The sequence below is a fragment of the Squalius cephalus genome (genome assembly GCF_949319135.1).
Source record: "Squalius cephalus genome assembly, chromosome: 4".
Classification (NCBI taxonomy): domain Eukaryota; kingdom Metazoa; phylum Chordata; class Actinopteri; order Cypriniformes; family Leuciscidae; genus Squalius; species Squalius cephalus.
In genome coordinates this window covers 17,039,588-17,055,468 of record NC_137125.1, presented here as the reverse complement: position 1 = coordinate 17,055,468, position 15,881 = coordinate 17,039,588, and the positions used below count along the sequence as shown (strand labels likewise).

General features: G+C 39.2%; 1 protein-coding gene across 1 annotated transcript in view; it reads left to right on the top strand.

Annotated features, from left to right (window-relative positions):
* Positions 1 to 15,881, top strand: part of LOC307157378 (uncharacterized protein) — a 670,360-nt gene that overhangs the window by 618,096 nt on the left and 36,383 nt on the right. The gene's annotated exons all lie outside the window — the stretch shown is intronic.

Here is a 15,881-nt window from a genome sequence, read left to right as displayed (position 1 = left end):
TGTACAGGCACTGCCAACACACATTTCAGTACAATCAACTTGTAAAAGTGCATGTACCATTATATGACCCCCTTTAAAATATTTTTTATGGTCAGAAAAAAAATCCCAGATTATAAAAGAATTATGTATTCAACTGGAAATCATTCAAAAACTACAGTCAATGTAATGTGGTTTTACTAGCCTGGTTAACCCCCTGAGGTCGGCTATCGCGCCGGCGCGATAGGCTCGTTTTTTTCCGTATGAGTGCAAAAAAAAAATAAAAAAAAATATTAATTTTTATCTTATATGCTTGTGTTATACATCAATCGATCCTGTTTAGTGTGTATTTTTTTGTGTATGCTCATAATAAAAACAAAGTGTTGTGCTTTTCGCCAAATAAAGAAAAATAAACATGATGCGAGTTCTGCCTACTCTCCGTCAGTGAAGTCAATTCTGAAATGCGTCCGAAAATGAACTGTAACTCAGCGAATACTCAGTCAAACAGGCATACAGTCACACAGGCATGAAGCTTGAATTCTCTTCTTTCAAATGAAGTAATTTTTATAAAAAACAAATATTCACAGTTTATATAATATGTATGTAAAGGGAGAGATGTCAGTCGTTCTCATCTCAGCTAATTAAGTTTTAATGTGACTCCGCCTACGGAGACCGCGCTATTCAAACGCAAATGTGAGGCGATCCATACAAACCTGTGAAACGCCCACATCCGCTGGATAAGGCCGGTGAAACACTGGATGCGTGGCGTAAGCGTCTCAGCTGCGTGGCGTGTCCGTTTTTATTTCGGCTCCCATCCATGTTAACAGTTTAGAGTTTGCATACTGCCTGTGTGAGACGCGCGTCTCAGGCGCGGCACGAGCCGCGTGGAAAACGCGTGCATTCTAGAAATAGAACCAACGCCTATTTTTCACGCGACACGCAAGCGTCTTGGAAGCGTTTCCATGCAAAATTGAATAGGAAAATCTGTTTATTTGTCATTTTGACACGAATACATATTAATAAATGTCCTTTTGATGTTTAAAAGTGTCTAAGTTTTGACATAAATGCAAATATAAATGTAATTTTACAAAATATGATCGATTTTCAAATACTGCTGTATTGAATGAACAGCTTTTAGCAAACTCTATTGCTATACTGAGATGAGGAATATATACTGTATGTGTTTTGTCAAAAATAAAGTCATCAACTAACTAATGAATCCTTTACTTTGAAATACGTATGATAAAATGTATACTTTAGTTTTGAAAGACGTTGACTAGTTTTGAAAAGATTATAAAGTATGTATGTGCATGCATATATATATGTGTGTGTGTATATATGAAGAGTTCAGATGCAAAAGCCTCTAAATGCCATCTGAAATTTTCTCCTAGAATGATCATTTTTATGAAGCTTGTATATTTAAGTTAGCTATAGTGACACACCTGAATGAATGGCTCATTAAGTATGCAGGGACATAGTCTCACCAGGTGTGAACTACTAAATATGCATGATGCTGTTGGAGCGTTTACGCCCCATCCGCATATTGGCTTTCCAAACTAAAAGTGTTTCACAAAACTAAAATCAATGTATCGTTTTTTTGTGAATGATTAGGCAGGATGATTTTCATATCATTTTGAATAAAAAACACTAGGCGATGACATCCATTAGTCAAAAGTCTTATTGCCACATATTTAGTATGTGTTTTGTGGCCTTATTTCAGAAACTTTAATTTTTAGTTTTTTCAATAACCATGCATAAACATTATTCTCTCAAAAATGAAAACATGTACATACATGTGGCTCACATATTATGGAAGTCCTGTTTGTGCTATATAGAGTGAATTTACACCTTTGCCATTAATATGTTTATAAGCAACTGAAAAAAGCACAAATGTCAGGGCATGTCAGAACATCTCAAGGACCCCAAAAACACCCCAGACCCCAGAGGGTTAAAACCAGACCATTCTCAGTAGTAACTGAGTTATGGTCTGGCAAAGCTTAATTAATAACTTCACCAACGGACATAGCTCAAATGCCTCTGGGCGCAATTGGATAGACCTAAAAACAATCAGAGCGATCGTCATCGTGTAAAGCCATATGCTGCGTCCCAATTGGCCTAAATTACATTAACTGTTACGTCATAAAAGTATGTACTCTTTTTGTGAAGAAAAGGTATTTACTTTTGAATGTGTAGCAAAAAAGTAGGCAAGCTTTGGGAAATTTTATTTCGTCATCTTTATCGGACGGATCTGTCGCGTGCATCCTGTCACGTAAACTGCCCTGTCAATCATCTTGTCACAGTCAAAATCCAGGAGGTTGCTAGGGTGTTCTGGGTGGTTGTTAGGGTGTTCTGGGTGGTTGCTAAGGTGATTATATGAGGTTGCTAAGATGTTTGACTGCTGTTGCTAAGGTGTTATGGCTGGTTGCTAAGGTGTTGTGGGTGGTTGCTAGGGTGTTGTGGGTTGTTGCTAGGGTGTCTGAGTGCTTGCTAAGGTGTTTATATGTGGTTTCTAAGGTGTTTAAATGCTATTGTTAAGGTGTTGGTGGTTGGTAATTTGCTTATATGTGGTTACTAAGGTGTTTAAATATGGTTGCTTAGGTGTTGTAGTTGGTTGCTAAGGTGTTTATTTGTGGTTGCTAGGGTGTTCTGGGTGGTTGCTAAGGTGACACTCTAATTTTAACCGGAAGTGTACATATAGCTCCGCCCAGGAAGCGGTCAGTGACATAAAACTAGGTATCATTCGAAAGGGTTTGTTCTCACCTTTCCATAGAGTCTACTCCCATGTCTGTGGTATGTAAGGTTCATGAGATATTGACACTCCAAGTTTTAACCAGAAGTGTACCTATAGCTCCGCCCAGAAAGCTGTCAGTGACATAAACTAGGTAGGCTACCATTCGAAAGGGTTTGTTCTCACCTTTCGAATGAGTCTCCTCCCATGTCTGTGGTATGTAAGGTTCATGAGATATTGACTACATTTACATGCAGCCAATATCCGTGTTATGGTCAGGTTAGGGTCACTATTTGGGTTTCTAAAACATTCGGAATAACCCGTTTACATGCGTGAGCAGAGAGAGTTACTCCTGTACACATGGAATTTGTAATCAATTGGCAATATCCCGATGTAAACGGCGACGCACGGTTAGCGTCTGGACGTACGGACAACCTTAAGACGCAATATGCGTCATTTCCGATTCTTCTTCATGTATCCAAAGACAACAACAACAGCAGCAGCACGCGGATAATGAATAGTTTGGGGCAGATAGCGATCGCCTTTGTTTGCGCTTTCCTCCTCGCTCCAAAAGTGTGGTGCTGTGCTGCGTCTCGCCATGTTTACCTCTACTAACGTTACTTGTTTACTTCCGGTATACTGCACGCGGGTTTCTGTATGCGCCGTCTCTACTCAAAAGACCAAGATTCCTTGCGAATAGAACATGCGCAGAACACAAATCAATGTTCCTTTTGATGGGGATATGCCGATACGCGTTTACATGACCAAATATTCGGGTTAGAAAAGGGATACCCCTGGGATCATATCCGGGTTTTTAAAAACCGGGATATGAGCATATCCGGGTTTTTGCCGGTGTTTACATGGCCGTGCGCGACCGGGTTATTGCTAATATCCCGGTTTTGAATGGGTTATTGGCTGCATGTAAACGTAGTCATTGACACTAATTTTAACCGGAAGTGGCTGTATCTCCTAAGTAGAAGGACATATTGAAGCATGGGAGGGGTTAATAGTAAGGTCCGGATGACACCTTTAAGATGACACCAGACCCATGTCATTTTGAGCTTAGGGGGCGGGATCATGGCATAGGGTTTCTTCATACTAATTATTTAGGAAAATGGCTGTTATACATCAAAATCAATCGAATTTTCTGCAAATTCTGCTTGAGTCACATGACTACTGTTACCTCACTCCTAGATCAGTAGTTAAAATCTGAATTGGTATTTTTTCTGATTTTTAAATGGCATATTTTGACTAAAAGTTGTAATTATCGTGTAATAACTATGCAAAACAATCAAATTTTTGGCAAATTCTGCTTGAGTCACATGACTACTGTTACCTCACTCCTAGATCAGTAGTTGAAATCTGAATTAGTATGTTCTGTGATTTTTAAAGAGCATTTTTTAATTAAAAGTTGTAATTTTGCAGTAATAATACATTAACAACTCATTTTTACCTTAAATTTATTATTATATGTGTAATTATGATTTTTTGGAGCATTAATATTCATTGTATGATCATTAAAACCTATTTAAAAATTAAAAAAATGCATATTTTTTGGTTAAACTGAACTGAGTTTGAAGGTTGGGAATGGCAGTTTTTTTTTTTCTTTGTTTACAAACATCGTCTAGTTCAGGAGGGTCACAGACTGCAGCAGTTTGTTGGTGTGTGGAGGCTGAAGAGAGAGGTTGTGTGGTTTTATACAGTGTAAATGAATTAGAGACATGTCAGTGCTTTTCGAGACTGGAAAGGTGAACTCAGACAACATTTTGTCTGCTGTGTCACGTTTTCCTGGAATGGAGGAGTTTTTACATGATGAGGATGTAAAAATCCCCATTCACTGCACCAGTGCTGACTGTGAGAATCTGTACTTCAGATATGACATTAATGGGGTGGTAGTTCAGCTGAAGGAGTTGTGTGGGGTGGTTGGACGTGTCCATTACATGTTCCTTCCTGAATTTCACGCTCATATGATGAATGAGCATTTTGAAATTCTAAGGAAGCACATTAAACTGAGCACTCTAACACAGAAGCATGTGCGTGCACTGCACAACTGCAGTGGTTGGACGCTGGGCCATATCGAAGGGGGGTATTTTTTGAACATTTCTGTTGTGCCAAAAACTAATGGTGCAATAGAGGACATGTTCATGGAGAAGTATACTGCAAAATGTAAGACTGCAGAGATTTTTAATGCAGTTGTAGTGGACTTTAAGTCTGCACTGCGTGCAATGGCAACGGCACCCCGAAATATGGATCGCCCATCAGTGATGAAGGCAAATTTTCATGACCTGTCCCATTTTAATATCCTTGATGGTGACCAAGGTTTCGTGTTTGTGCTCTTACAAAAGTGCATAAGTAAGGTCACTGAAGGGCTGAACGTTGATATCATGTTAACTCTGACCATGTTTGGCCAGAAAAGTGACGACATCCTGGATTTCAGTGCATTTGTAAATACAGAGTTAGTTGTGTCTGTGTCTCTGCACACAGCGTGCACTGTTCATGCTGCAGACCCTAGGGTGCACTTAATGTGGTCACGGTATGGCGTGCAGGAGGTGGTGGGGAACAGAGGGAGTCTGTTCTCAGCTCTGGCAATGAACGAGACTGCCAACTTCTCCTCCAACATTGACCACAGGGATATCGATATCTCCAGGGCACTTCGGGGGGTGTTTAGGGAGAGTGACCTCGGATACAAACTCACGTTTGTTCAATTATATGCTACTACACCCCACAACAGGATTCAAAATGTCAGTGTGCATCCAGTCAGTGGGTGCTTGGTGACCTGTGGAGTGTGTCACCCAAGGCACCTGAGGAATATGTGGAGTAGGGCAGACACATATCTGACGTACATGTCAGATATGTGTCTGAAGTTCGGGCCTACTGTTAGGGCTCGAATTGAGCAGGTTGCTCTCTTTGAGGGAGATTTACACCATGTAATGGACAGTGAGTCCATTTTCGATGAGGAGGTGTTGGGAAATTTGCTGAGGAACAAGCCTTTGTTGGTTCCCTTCACCGATGTTGCCGCTGATGCTGGGGTCATGTGCATTGTTCAGGATGTGGCCAAGCACATGGTAGCTAAGCTGAGGTCACTTTTTGAAAACCACACTGGCAAAGGAGGCTATGAGCAGACATGGGCGGCATTCCAATGTGAGCTGGGTCTGGAAGAGCTGTTCTTTGGCCACCCATTCTCCCCATGGGATTATGCTTACAGTGTCAGTCTGGGCACCAGCTCTAACCAGAGCAAAAGCGTCACATGTCAGCGGGGATTTGCTGGTTTGGCCCCTACCAGCAGTGCAAGTGCTGGACTTGCTCCACCTCTGATGCGTCACTGGACATCTAATGAGACACAGAATTGAACGGCTGTTCAGATTCTCAGAAGCGGTCAGTGCTGGCATGAGTGTGGTTGGGGCAGAGCTGGTCATGCTTCTGCTCTGTGATCTATTTGATCGGAATGATCGAATCCCCATCACAGCCCTGCAGAAAAGAAGCTGCCCGGGGACACTAAAGGGCTTCATGTCCAGGCAGGGTCTTTGCGAGACCCTGGAAGGCGAGGCGTCTTTTTGTATATCCGCATACATTTGGCAGGGCTAAAGATATGGTGGCCCAAGCAGGCCATGATGTGAAGTCCTGCCTGATGTGGGGATTGCGTGGACACAAGCTCCGGTTCTTTCCAGCCTTAAAGTTTTTCAGTATTAAGAACAACAAAAAGGTGAACTGGAACTTTAAGGATTACTAGGAGATCCATGACATCTGTGAAGAACCGTCTGTGGAGGCGCGAGCGGTTAGCCTGGTGGGAGATGTGTGTTTGGAGCTGGAGAAAAGGGGTCTCAGCTTCATCCGAAACACGCAAAAATATATGGAGCATGGCATGCCGTGGGTGAAGGAGGTCCTGCTCAGGCTGCAGAAAGCGTTAAAAGACCAGGAGCTCGTTAAGGTCATGACTTTCGTGAGCTCAATTGGGCTCATTCAAAATGGTGACTTTATTAGTTTTGAAAAACTGAAAGCCCTTCTTGATGACCTCCCTCTGACCCAGGCACGGCTCAGGACATTACAGGTCCTATCCCGCTTTCTGTTGCCGAGAGTGTATGGTATGAAGCTGTGGGCCTTACACGAGGCCATACCATACATTTTTTTCTTTGCCTCTCTCTTTGCACTGGATCTTTTTTTAGTAAGTTTCTTTTGTCTCCCTCACTGAGCGCTCCGGGTCTCTCTCGAAATTAAACATTTCAACATCATTGCAATTCACACTATTGAAGAATAGTGCCAATTAGGGGCCCCTCAAACGCCGCCGATCTTGCGTCACTGGACAGGAACGGGGCCCTCACCAGGTGACACATTGCACGGGGCCCTGGTAAAGTAACATATTGCAGATTATTAGCTGGAAAAAGCTAATTACTGCATTAGCTAACGTTGAGATAATCCAGCTCTTGTTATGAAACGTAACAGTTGCACATTGTATTCTGAGTTAAAGATGGATCTCACCACCGACGCCGTCCTGCCATTCCTCATTGCCAACGACATGGATAGAGCCTACCCACACCTGACCATTCTCCACAGGATTTATAAAACCCTTCCAATCAGCAGCGCCAGTGCCAAACGAAGTTTCAGCCGTCTGCGGCTCATTAAGACATACTTTCGTTCGTGCATGGATGAGGCCAGACTGTCAAATCTCACCTTGCTCTGTGTGGAGTGGGACATACATATTGACAAGGACAAAGTGGTTGGCAGATTTGCCACCATGAAGGGACCATAATAAGGGACCATGATATGTATATAGTTTTGTTAGATTTATTTGTTCTGGAGGATCGTTATCTCAAAGTTTTCATCCCAGTTAAGTAGCCTACCTGTGGAGTTGTAAACAAACTTTGTGTTCAATATATATAATAGTGCCATGTCAATTATATAATGTGGCACTGATTGAGCGCACTTGGCCTGTTCAGCACCATCGCTGTCAATCAGATGTCACTGTCCGTGGTGCTGAAACATTTTTACTTGACTGGCAAACTGTTTTCTTTGTTCGTCAATACAAACTTGTCAAAAAAAAAAATAGTTTTTCTTTGTTTTATTTAACATATAAGCTTACTTGGCTCAACAAGTAACACATTATTACATATGCATTCATCAGATATGTTACGTTTTTTTTTTACGGTTTTAGTTTTAAAATGACTTGCTAGCAGAGGGGCCCATGATGAAGCTCCAACCCAACTGTACTGAGAGTCTAGCTCCGCCCCTCCCCATATGGTACACTTTTCAGCGCCACTAATTACCATTAATACCGTTATATCTGTCTGACGTCATTCACACTATATAAAGCAGATTTGCTGAGAAAACCTATTTCGTTTCAGATTCATGTTGGTTAAGTTAACGTTAGTTTTTTTAAGTAAGTTTACAATTATTTATAGAATTTTACTCTAATATTTGGCTGTGTGAAAGTGCGGGAGTTCGCTCTCTCAGGAGCGTGTGAACTCCTCTCTTACGCAATCTGAGCGCGAGTGCTCTCTCTATTTACATTGAGAGAGTGAGTGAGAGACAGAAATGACTAAGCATACAGTAGCCTACCCGTGTGAGATCATAATATTAATAATAATTTTATATATTCACTTTATATATAATAAAACAATACAGTAAAGGTACAACATTTATTTATCCAGGGAAAAAAATATGAATCATATTCAAGTAAAATTATTTTCAATAATGAAAATCCATTGTATTGTGACTTAATATTCCTTTTATATGTTAGAGTTTCTTTTGTACATTTTCAGATGTTTTGATATATTCGTAAATAACAGTTTTTTTTTTTTTTTATGGTAAATAGCATGAAAATATTTTTTTTGTGTCTATTTTCATCTGATCTTTGTAAGTGATCAATCTAGCAGTCATCTGCATGTATGATTTGCCATGTTCTTAAAAAACTGATTAGTCAATGATGAACTATCAATACATTTCGATTTGTAAATGCAATATTTCTGAATCAAATGTTTTTCTTTTTCTCACCTTTTCCTTCCCTTGTTTTTTTGTCAATAGCTGTTACATAAACCCAAAGGCTCTTTTAAGAGCCACAGCAAAGTGCGTCTTTGGCTTTGTAAGTATATGCATATATTTGTCAGTCACATTCTCAATATTTGCGTTTAGGTTCAGTAAAGCTATGTAGATCATGCAGTTAGTCATTAATCATGGCTTAATAAAGACAAATTGTTAATAATTGTAATTGTAACAAATAATTGTTAAAGTATAGGATCATCTCATCTGATTATTGGATTTAAAAATGTATTTTGTGGTGAGTGAACCTTTATTATGTAATTAAACAGTATATTAACCTATGTGCCTAGTGTAATGTGCCCCCCCTTTTTTTTTTGTCATCTAGATTTGTCAAGGTCATCTGGAAAGTGTTCATCCATGTAAGTAATTTAATCTTAAATGTTGCTATAGAGTAGACGTGTAAATATACGTTTTCTTTTAGGATACTGAAATCAGACATATTTTCTTTCGATTCATTTTGTTGCACTGTTTTGGTCAAGTAGGACCAGTGGTACTCTAAGAATTAATAAATAATTGAAAACTGATGTAGCAGCCCTGCCTGTTTTGGGGGTACAAATAACAATGATTCATTATTAATTTATTTCAGGATCTGAATTTTGGTGTGCTTTTTTACTAGCTTTAAATATATTAAAAGTATATTAGTATCAGGCTTTTACCTATTAAGATTAATTTATGTTTTTCCCATCCTTTGGCCATAATGACTGGACATTACTCTGAGTACATTAAGAACTCAAATCAGTGAAGGAAGGCTACATCTACAGCCAAGGCACATCTAGAGTCACTCTACACAAATGTCTCTATAGATGAAGCTACTGAAAGACAACTTCCTGAGTTCGTTGAACAAATTGCTGAGTGTTGTGGTCAAGTTGCTGAATTTGGTGATCTTAGTGAGCAGGATTTGGACACAACCATGGAAACTGAATGCACAGCAGAGGCTTATCCTTGGACAGTGGGTGATTGTGGAAATGGGGATGAGAGCGATGACGAAATTGAACAGCCAACTTTGACTACTAGCTTGATGAACTGGGCCATAGAGTATGGTATCACTCTAGTTGCACTGACTGCCTTGTCAATATTAAGGTATCACCACCCATCCCTGCCAAAAGATGCCAAGACACTCCTCCATACAAACAGAAATTACATTATCAAGCAAGTTGCAGGTGGTGCATACTTTTACTTTGGAATTGTAAATTCTCTGTCACGTTTCTTGAACAATGCTTGATTTAAAATTCCAGACAGGCACACAATAAAATGACAACTAAATTTTGATGGGCTTCCTCTTTACAAGAGTTCATGTGTCCAGTTATGGCCAGTTTCGGGCTTAGTCCAAGGATTTGCCATGAAACAAAAACCTTGCTTGATTGCCCTGTTTGGTGGAAGGTCAAAACCACATCCTCTGGGAGACTACTTAAGAGATCTAGTGACGGAGATAAAACAATTAACAGCTGGATTTTCATAAAAATAACATCAGTAATGTGTTATGCCCCTGCACGAGCATATATAAAAGCCATAAAGTACCACACAGGATATGCAGGTTGTGACAAGTGCACATCACATGGGTTTCATTTAGACAGTCGAATGACTTTTCCAGACAGCAAATGCCCTGCTTGAACAGATGAGAGTTTTAGACTTCAGATAGATGAGGAACATCACAGAGACATCTCCCCACTTACTGAGACAGATGACCATCCCCATGCATGGTTATATGCATCTTGTTTGCCTTGGAGTCACAAGGAAGCTCCTAGAGATGTGGGCAGGCAGCAGTGGCCGACTTAGGTGTCGCTTGCCATCCAAGAATGTAACACAGTTGACAGATACACTTTTGTCTTTCAAATGTCACATTCCCAGTGAATTTGCTAGAAAGCCCAGATCTGTTGCAGAGAGGCATAGATGGAAGGCAACTGAATATAGACAATTTTTGTTGTATACTGGGCCAGTTGCACTGGTTTATGTCCTTGCCTCTCCAGTTTACAACAACTTCATGTTGCTCTATCTATGTGGCCATATCTATACTGGCATGTACAAATCTCTGTGTGATCTTCTGTGACTTTGCAAAAACCTTGCTTGTGTCTTTTGTAGAGCACTTTGGACAGCTTTATGGCAAGGAAAATCTTGTGTACAATGTGCATGGCCTTATACATCTCAGTAGGGATGTAAAAGAACATGGGCAGTGTCTGGACAACATTTCTGGTTTTCCCTTTGAGAACTATCTTGGGCAAATAAAGAAATTGATCCGCAGCCCTCAGTTCCCAGTTGCACAAGTTGTGAGGCGAATGTCAGAGCTTGAAAATGCAGAGTGCAGTGTAGATAAAAAAATAAAGACAAACTCAAAAAGCCACACAATGAGGGTCCTCTACCATCTTACATTACATGTCCAGCCATGCAGTACAGAATTTTAGTTCAGATTAACATTTGAGGGCAGCAATTGTATTCATAATGTCAAAATAAAACCGACGTAATGTTACTTGAAAGCATTATAGCCTACTATTCCTGCCAAACTTCCATGGTTGCAGTTAGTGTTACTACAGTAAATCCATGGTGAATGTTGCTGATCTGTGGACACCGGATAGTTCATTCATGGCACAATCTTTCTTCCTGGTTTCCAGGTCAGCGCTGTTTGATCCGTTAATAACGGAGAAATGTGAATGTTTCTAGCTAGATCTCGCAGCGATGTTATTACTTAAGTGGCGAATTCAAATGCTTTCTTTACTGGATCTCTTAGCGCTGTGTAGTAACAGTGTCACTTGATCAAGATCGCGCTGCTTTGGTCCAAACTGATAAACTTACACCCCTATATATATACATATATATTGCTTGTGTAAGAAAAGAAGAAAAGAAAAGCTGGCTCTTAACACATATGAGTGATTTATTTATTATTATTTTTTTCAGATACATTTAGTGAGGCTTGGCTGTTGCTCCCCAGAGCACTGCAGACATCCGATCTCCAAACAGAGGATGACGAGGACAACCGTCCAGCGTATAAAAAAAGGAAGAGAAGGTATAGCACTCATTGTGATAAAATTTCATTTTTCTTTTCTTTTTGTATTTTTTTGTAAGAGCATGACATTAACATATCCTGTGATGTGACTATTTTGCAGATATGCTAAAACGTTATATTGTGCTGCCCTAATCATGATTGCTATATTGACTTAACTTCTTTTGTTTAATAGAGTCGCATACAGACTGACTGACTTGGAGAGTGAAGACGACGACTGTGACATCCCTAATAAGCAACCCAGAGGGAAAATCTCCAGGGCTCCATTAGCTTTAGCCCCTGCACCAGCTATTGCTCCTCCAGCTGCTACCAGACCAGCAGTTTCTCCTGGTGTCCACAAACCGACCTCTAGCATGGCACCCACTAACCAGCCCAGGATAAACAATCAGCCAATGTGTGATCGTAAGTGTGTTCAGCAATTACTACTACATAGCAGAATTCATTAAATTACTTGGAAATATTTTTAGCAAGCTTTAATTTCTGGTATAGCTATAGCAACTTGAAACCTATTTAGTTTGATATGAAGTTCTTGGACTAACAACAGGGGGATAGAAATCTCTCAGGTTACTATAAAAATATCTTAATGTGTTTTGAAGAAATGAATGGGTCCTGCAATGAGGGAAACTGTCAGTTGTGAACAAACTATTAAATAAATATAACTTGAGTGTGTTTATATTTTACAGAAATTCTCCGTGAGATTTTGACTACAATGGAAACAATTAAGCAGCAACAGAAAATGATATTGCTCCAAATGCAAACTAATTACCCACATGCATTGGAGGTGCCAGAAGTTTCTGAATTCCCACTGACAGGGCTTTGTGAAGTGTGTGACCTCACAGTCATTTTGCTTTGCACATATATTAAATGCATTCATATGTCTGCAGAGCGGTTTTATAGTGTTACTTAATTTTCAGCATTATAGGAAAAACATTGACACTTTCTTGCCTATAGTGATGAGAAGATTGATAGTGAGGCTGTGATCAAATTTGTAGTAAACTTCACTCTGAGTTTTCATGTCAAAATTATTATAATTTTTACTGACATTTTCCATATTACATTTTGAATCCATAAAGTCTTAGATTTTTTCCCCATCTTATTCCCATTGTCTTAATAAGTTAGGAAAACCAGCTTTAAGTTAAAACGGGCAAACTTATGCCACATATCAACACACATACCTAAATTCTAAATTCAGAGATAGAGGGGACGAACCGTAGAGAGAGCCCTCTCCTCGGACAGCATGCCAAATACGCATTTATTCTATCTGATTTATTTGTAAGTGTGAACTCGTGAATTGAGAGTTAACTATGACATTAATGCGATTAATCGCGATTAAACATTTTAATCATTTGACAGCACTATTTAAAATATATTCAAATAGAGAACACTTATTATACATTTTAAATATATTTCACATATTACTCTTTTTTTCTATTTTAAATCATTTCCTTTGTGGGCTTTGGGAGATATATTTTCAACATTAGTTCTTCAATGGCCCTACATGTCTCCTTGATACAGTCAGACACTGTCTGGACTGTAGAAGTACGCCAGACTGTGCATCGAGTCTCCTGTTGCCAAATACCTGTGAATAAAAAACACATTGTTAGAGTTTGTGAATAATGCATCTGTGTTTGTTTTACAGATTATGAAACACTAAAGTCCAAGTGGAAAAATCTACGAGACACATTTGTGAGAATCACAAGCAGACCACGCCCACCGAGTGGTTCAGGGGCAACTACACAAAAGGAATGGAAATACTATCACTGTATGACATTCCTTTTTCCATATATTCAGCCAAGAATGTATGATTATTTGTTATCAAAGTACAACATTCTGTCATATGTTAGTTCAAAACATTGCATTTTTATAATTTAATTTAGGGTATTTTATTATTTGCTTTCCTCAGGACAAGGAGCATCTTGGATGACTACAGTCACACCAGTGAATTTGCATGTGAATTTGGAGAAAAAATAAAGACAGAGAACATTCAACAGATGAAGGAGAAAGAGGTTTATTCCTGTTAAGCTGCACCAGTGCGTGGGCGCACTGAAGCGTTTTTTTATTTATATAGTTCAAAGTTACTATCAGATTTAATGTTATACCTTGACAAACTATACATCATTAAAAAGATATAATACTCAAGTTTCAGTATTTGACCACTATTGTATTCTGAGAAACTTATAGTGACAGTTATGTCTTAATTTGTGTCAGGAGTTATGAAATGAAAAAATGAGTCGATACCTTTAATATGAATTATGCGCGTCAGCTGCTTTCATTCATAAAAAACTCCCGTGCTGTCGTCATGACAGCGATACACAAAACAACGTCCTTCAGGGCTTTAGCTCAAAAATGTGCAAACTTGGAGAAATATTGATATATTCTCATAGATTCACGTCATATTTCTAAAGACAGGAAATAAACATCAGTTGCATTTTAGGTTGTATCAGCGATTTCAGGCCCAAACATAAATGATCACATTCATCTAATCTTTCCTAACGATCCGCTAGCTGCCCGCCCCATAAGCAGGCCGTCAAAAAACCACGTCTCTGTAGGCAGCCTAGGCTCTGAGATCTGCACACAAAAACAGTTGGTTTCACCAACCATTCAAAACCAAAATAAATAGTGTTCCAACCAATCACCGACAGGGGAGGGTGTTGTGAGCCGTCATAGGCAGCCGTGCATGAGCGCAAAACCTCACAACATGATTGGTTGGAACACTATTTATTTTGGTTTTGAGTGGTTAGTGAAAGCAGTTGTTTTTGTGTGCAGATCTCAGAGCCTAGGCTGCCTACAGAGACGCATTTTTTGATGGCATGCTTATGGGGCGGGCAGCTAGCGGATCGTTAGGAAAGATTAGATGAATGTGATAATTTATGTTTGGGCCTGAAATCGCTGATACAACCTTTAATTATTCCATTGGTCTGACATTGCACATCAACATGTACCTATCTATTTTTTATTAGTTATTTCTATTATTATTTATTTATTATTATTTATCTATTTATATCTATCTATTTTGCTTAACATTGTTTACTTACAGTTCTGTTTATATATTTTGTAAAATGAAATATGTTGTCGATTACCTAGCATCTGTAAATACCAAATTTATCTGTCCTTTATCTATGGTTATAAGCCTACACTTGTACCTGGCGGTATTGTTCTGCATTGTCAGCTCATTTATTTTGTTATAAACTTGTCTTGAAGTACTTTGTTTCAGAAAAAAAAAAGTAAAAAAAAAAAAAAAAAAAGATTTTTCTAAATGATAAATGTTTCTCTTTATTTGTGACGCATATCAGACTTTTACTGATAAACAGAAATTATAATAATAGATTACAATAATAATTTGCATATATACAGAATTACAATTTCCAAATGTCTTGTACAAACCAAGAAATACAGCCCTCTATAAGTACAAATAAGTCCTCTGAAACTTTAAATATAAGTTAAATCACTCAATGGTGTTAACACAGTGTACACTTATACAGGAACATCAAACAACAAACAGAACAGAACTAGATGCAGGAAGTTATTACTTCTCTGTCATATGGTCAACCAGCTTTCCAAATAAATCTAACATCCTGTCCATTTGCTACTGAGACTTTTGGAGCCAAGCATTATCCCTTTCATTTTCTTCCTTCTGTGTTTTCTCTAGCCGCTCACAGAAGTCTTTAAGATAATCTACACTCTCCCTCTTCCTCTTTCCTGGTCTGACATCAGTTGATATACCTGGTTGATCACTTGGGGGGTCTGTGGAGTTTCCTGGTTGGAGGTCTGCGGAGTTTCCTGGTTGGAGGTCTGCTGTCTCAGTATCTGTGGAGGACCCTGTTGGAGAATTTACTTCAACCTCAGCCTCAATGACAGGTGTCTGGGCTCTCTCTACGCTACTGTGTCCAGATGAGAACAGATAGACTGGCCTGACTGAGGGTCTCTGGCCAATGGCTTCATGCATGGCTGCAAAGAAAATCCATGAGGCAGCAGTGACCTCTCCTGCATCTGTCCCTGACCCAGTTTTTGGCAGTGTTAAGTCCTTTGTAAATTGTAATAGTTATTAAGGGGGAAATTAACATTATTTACATGGGTTTACATTCTGAACAGTCATTATGTAAGGGATAATTATTTGAAATGTTTTGAGACAGCTTGTTTTTTGGAATT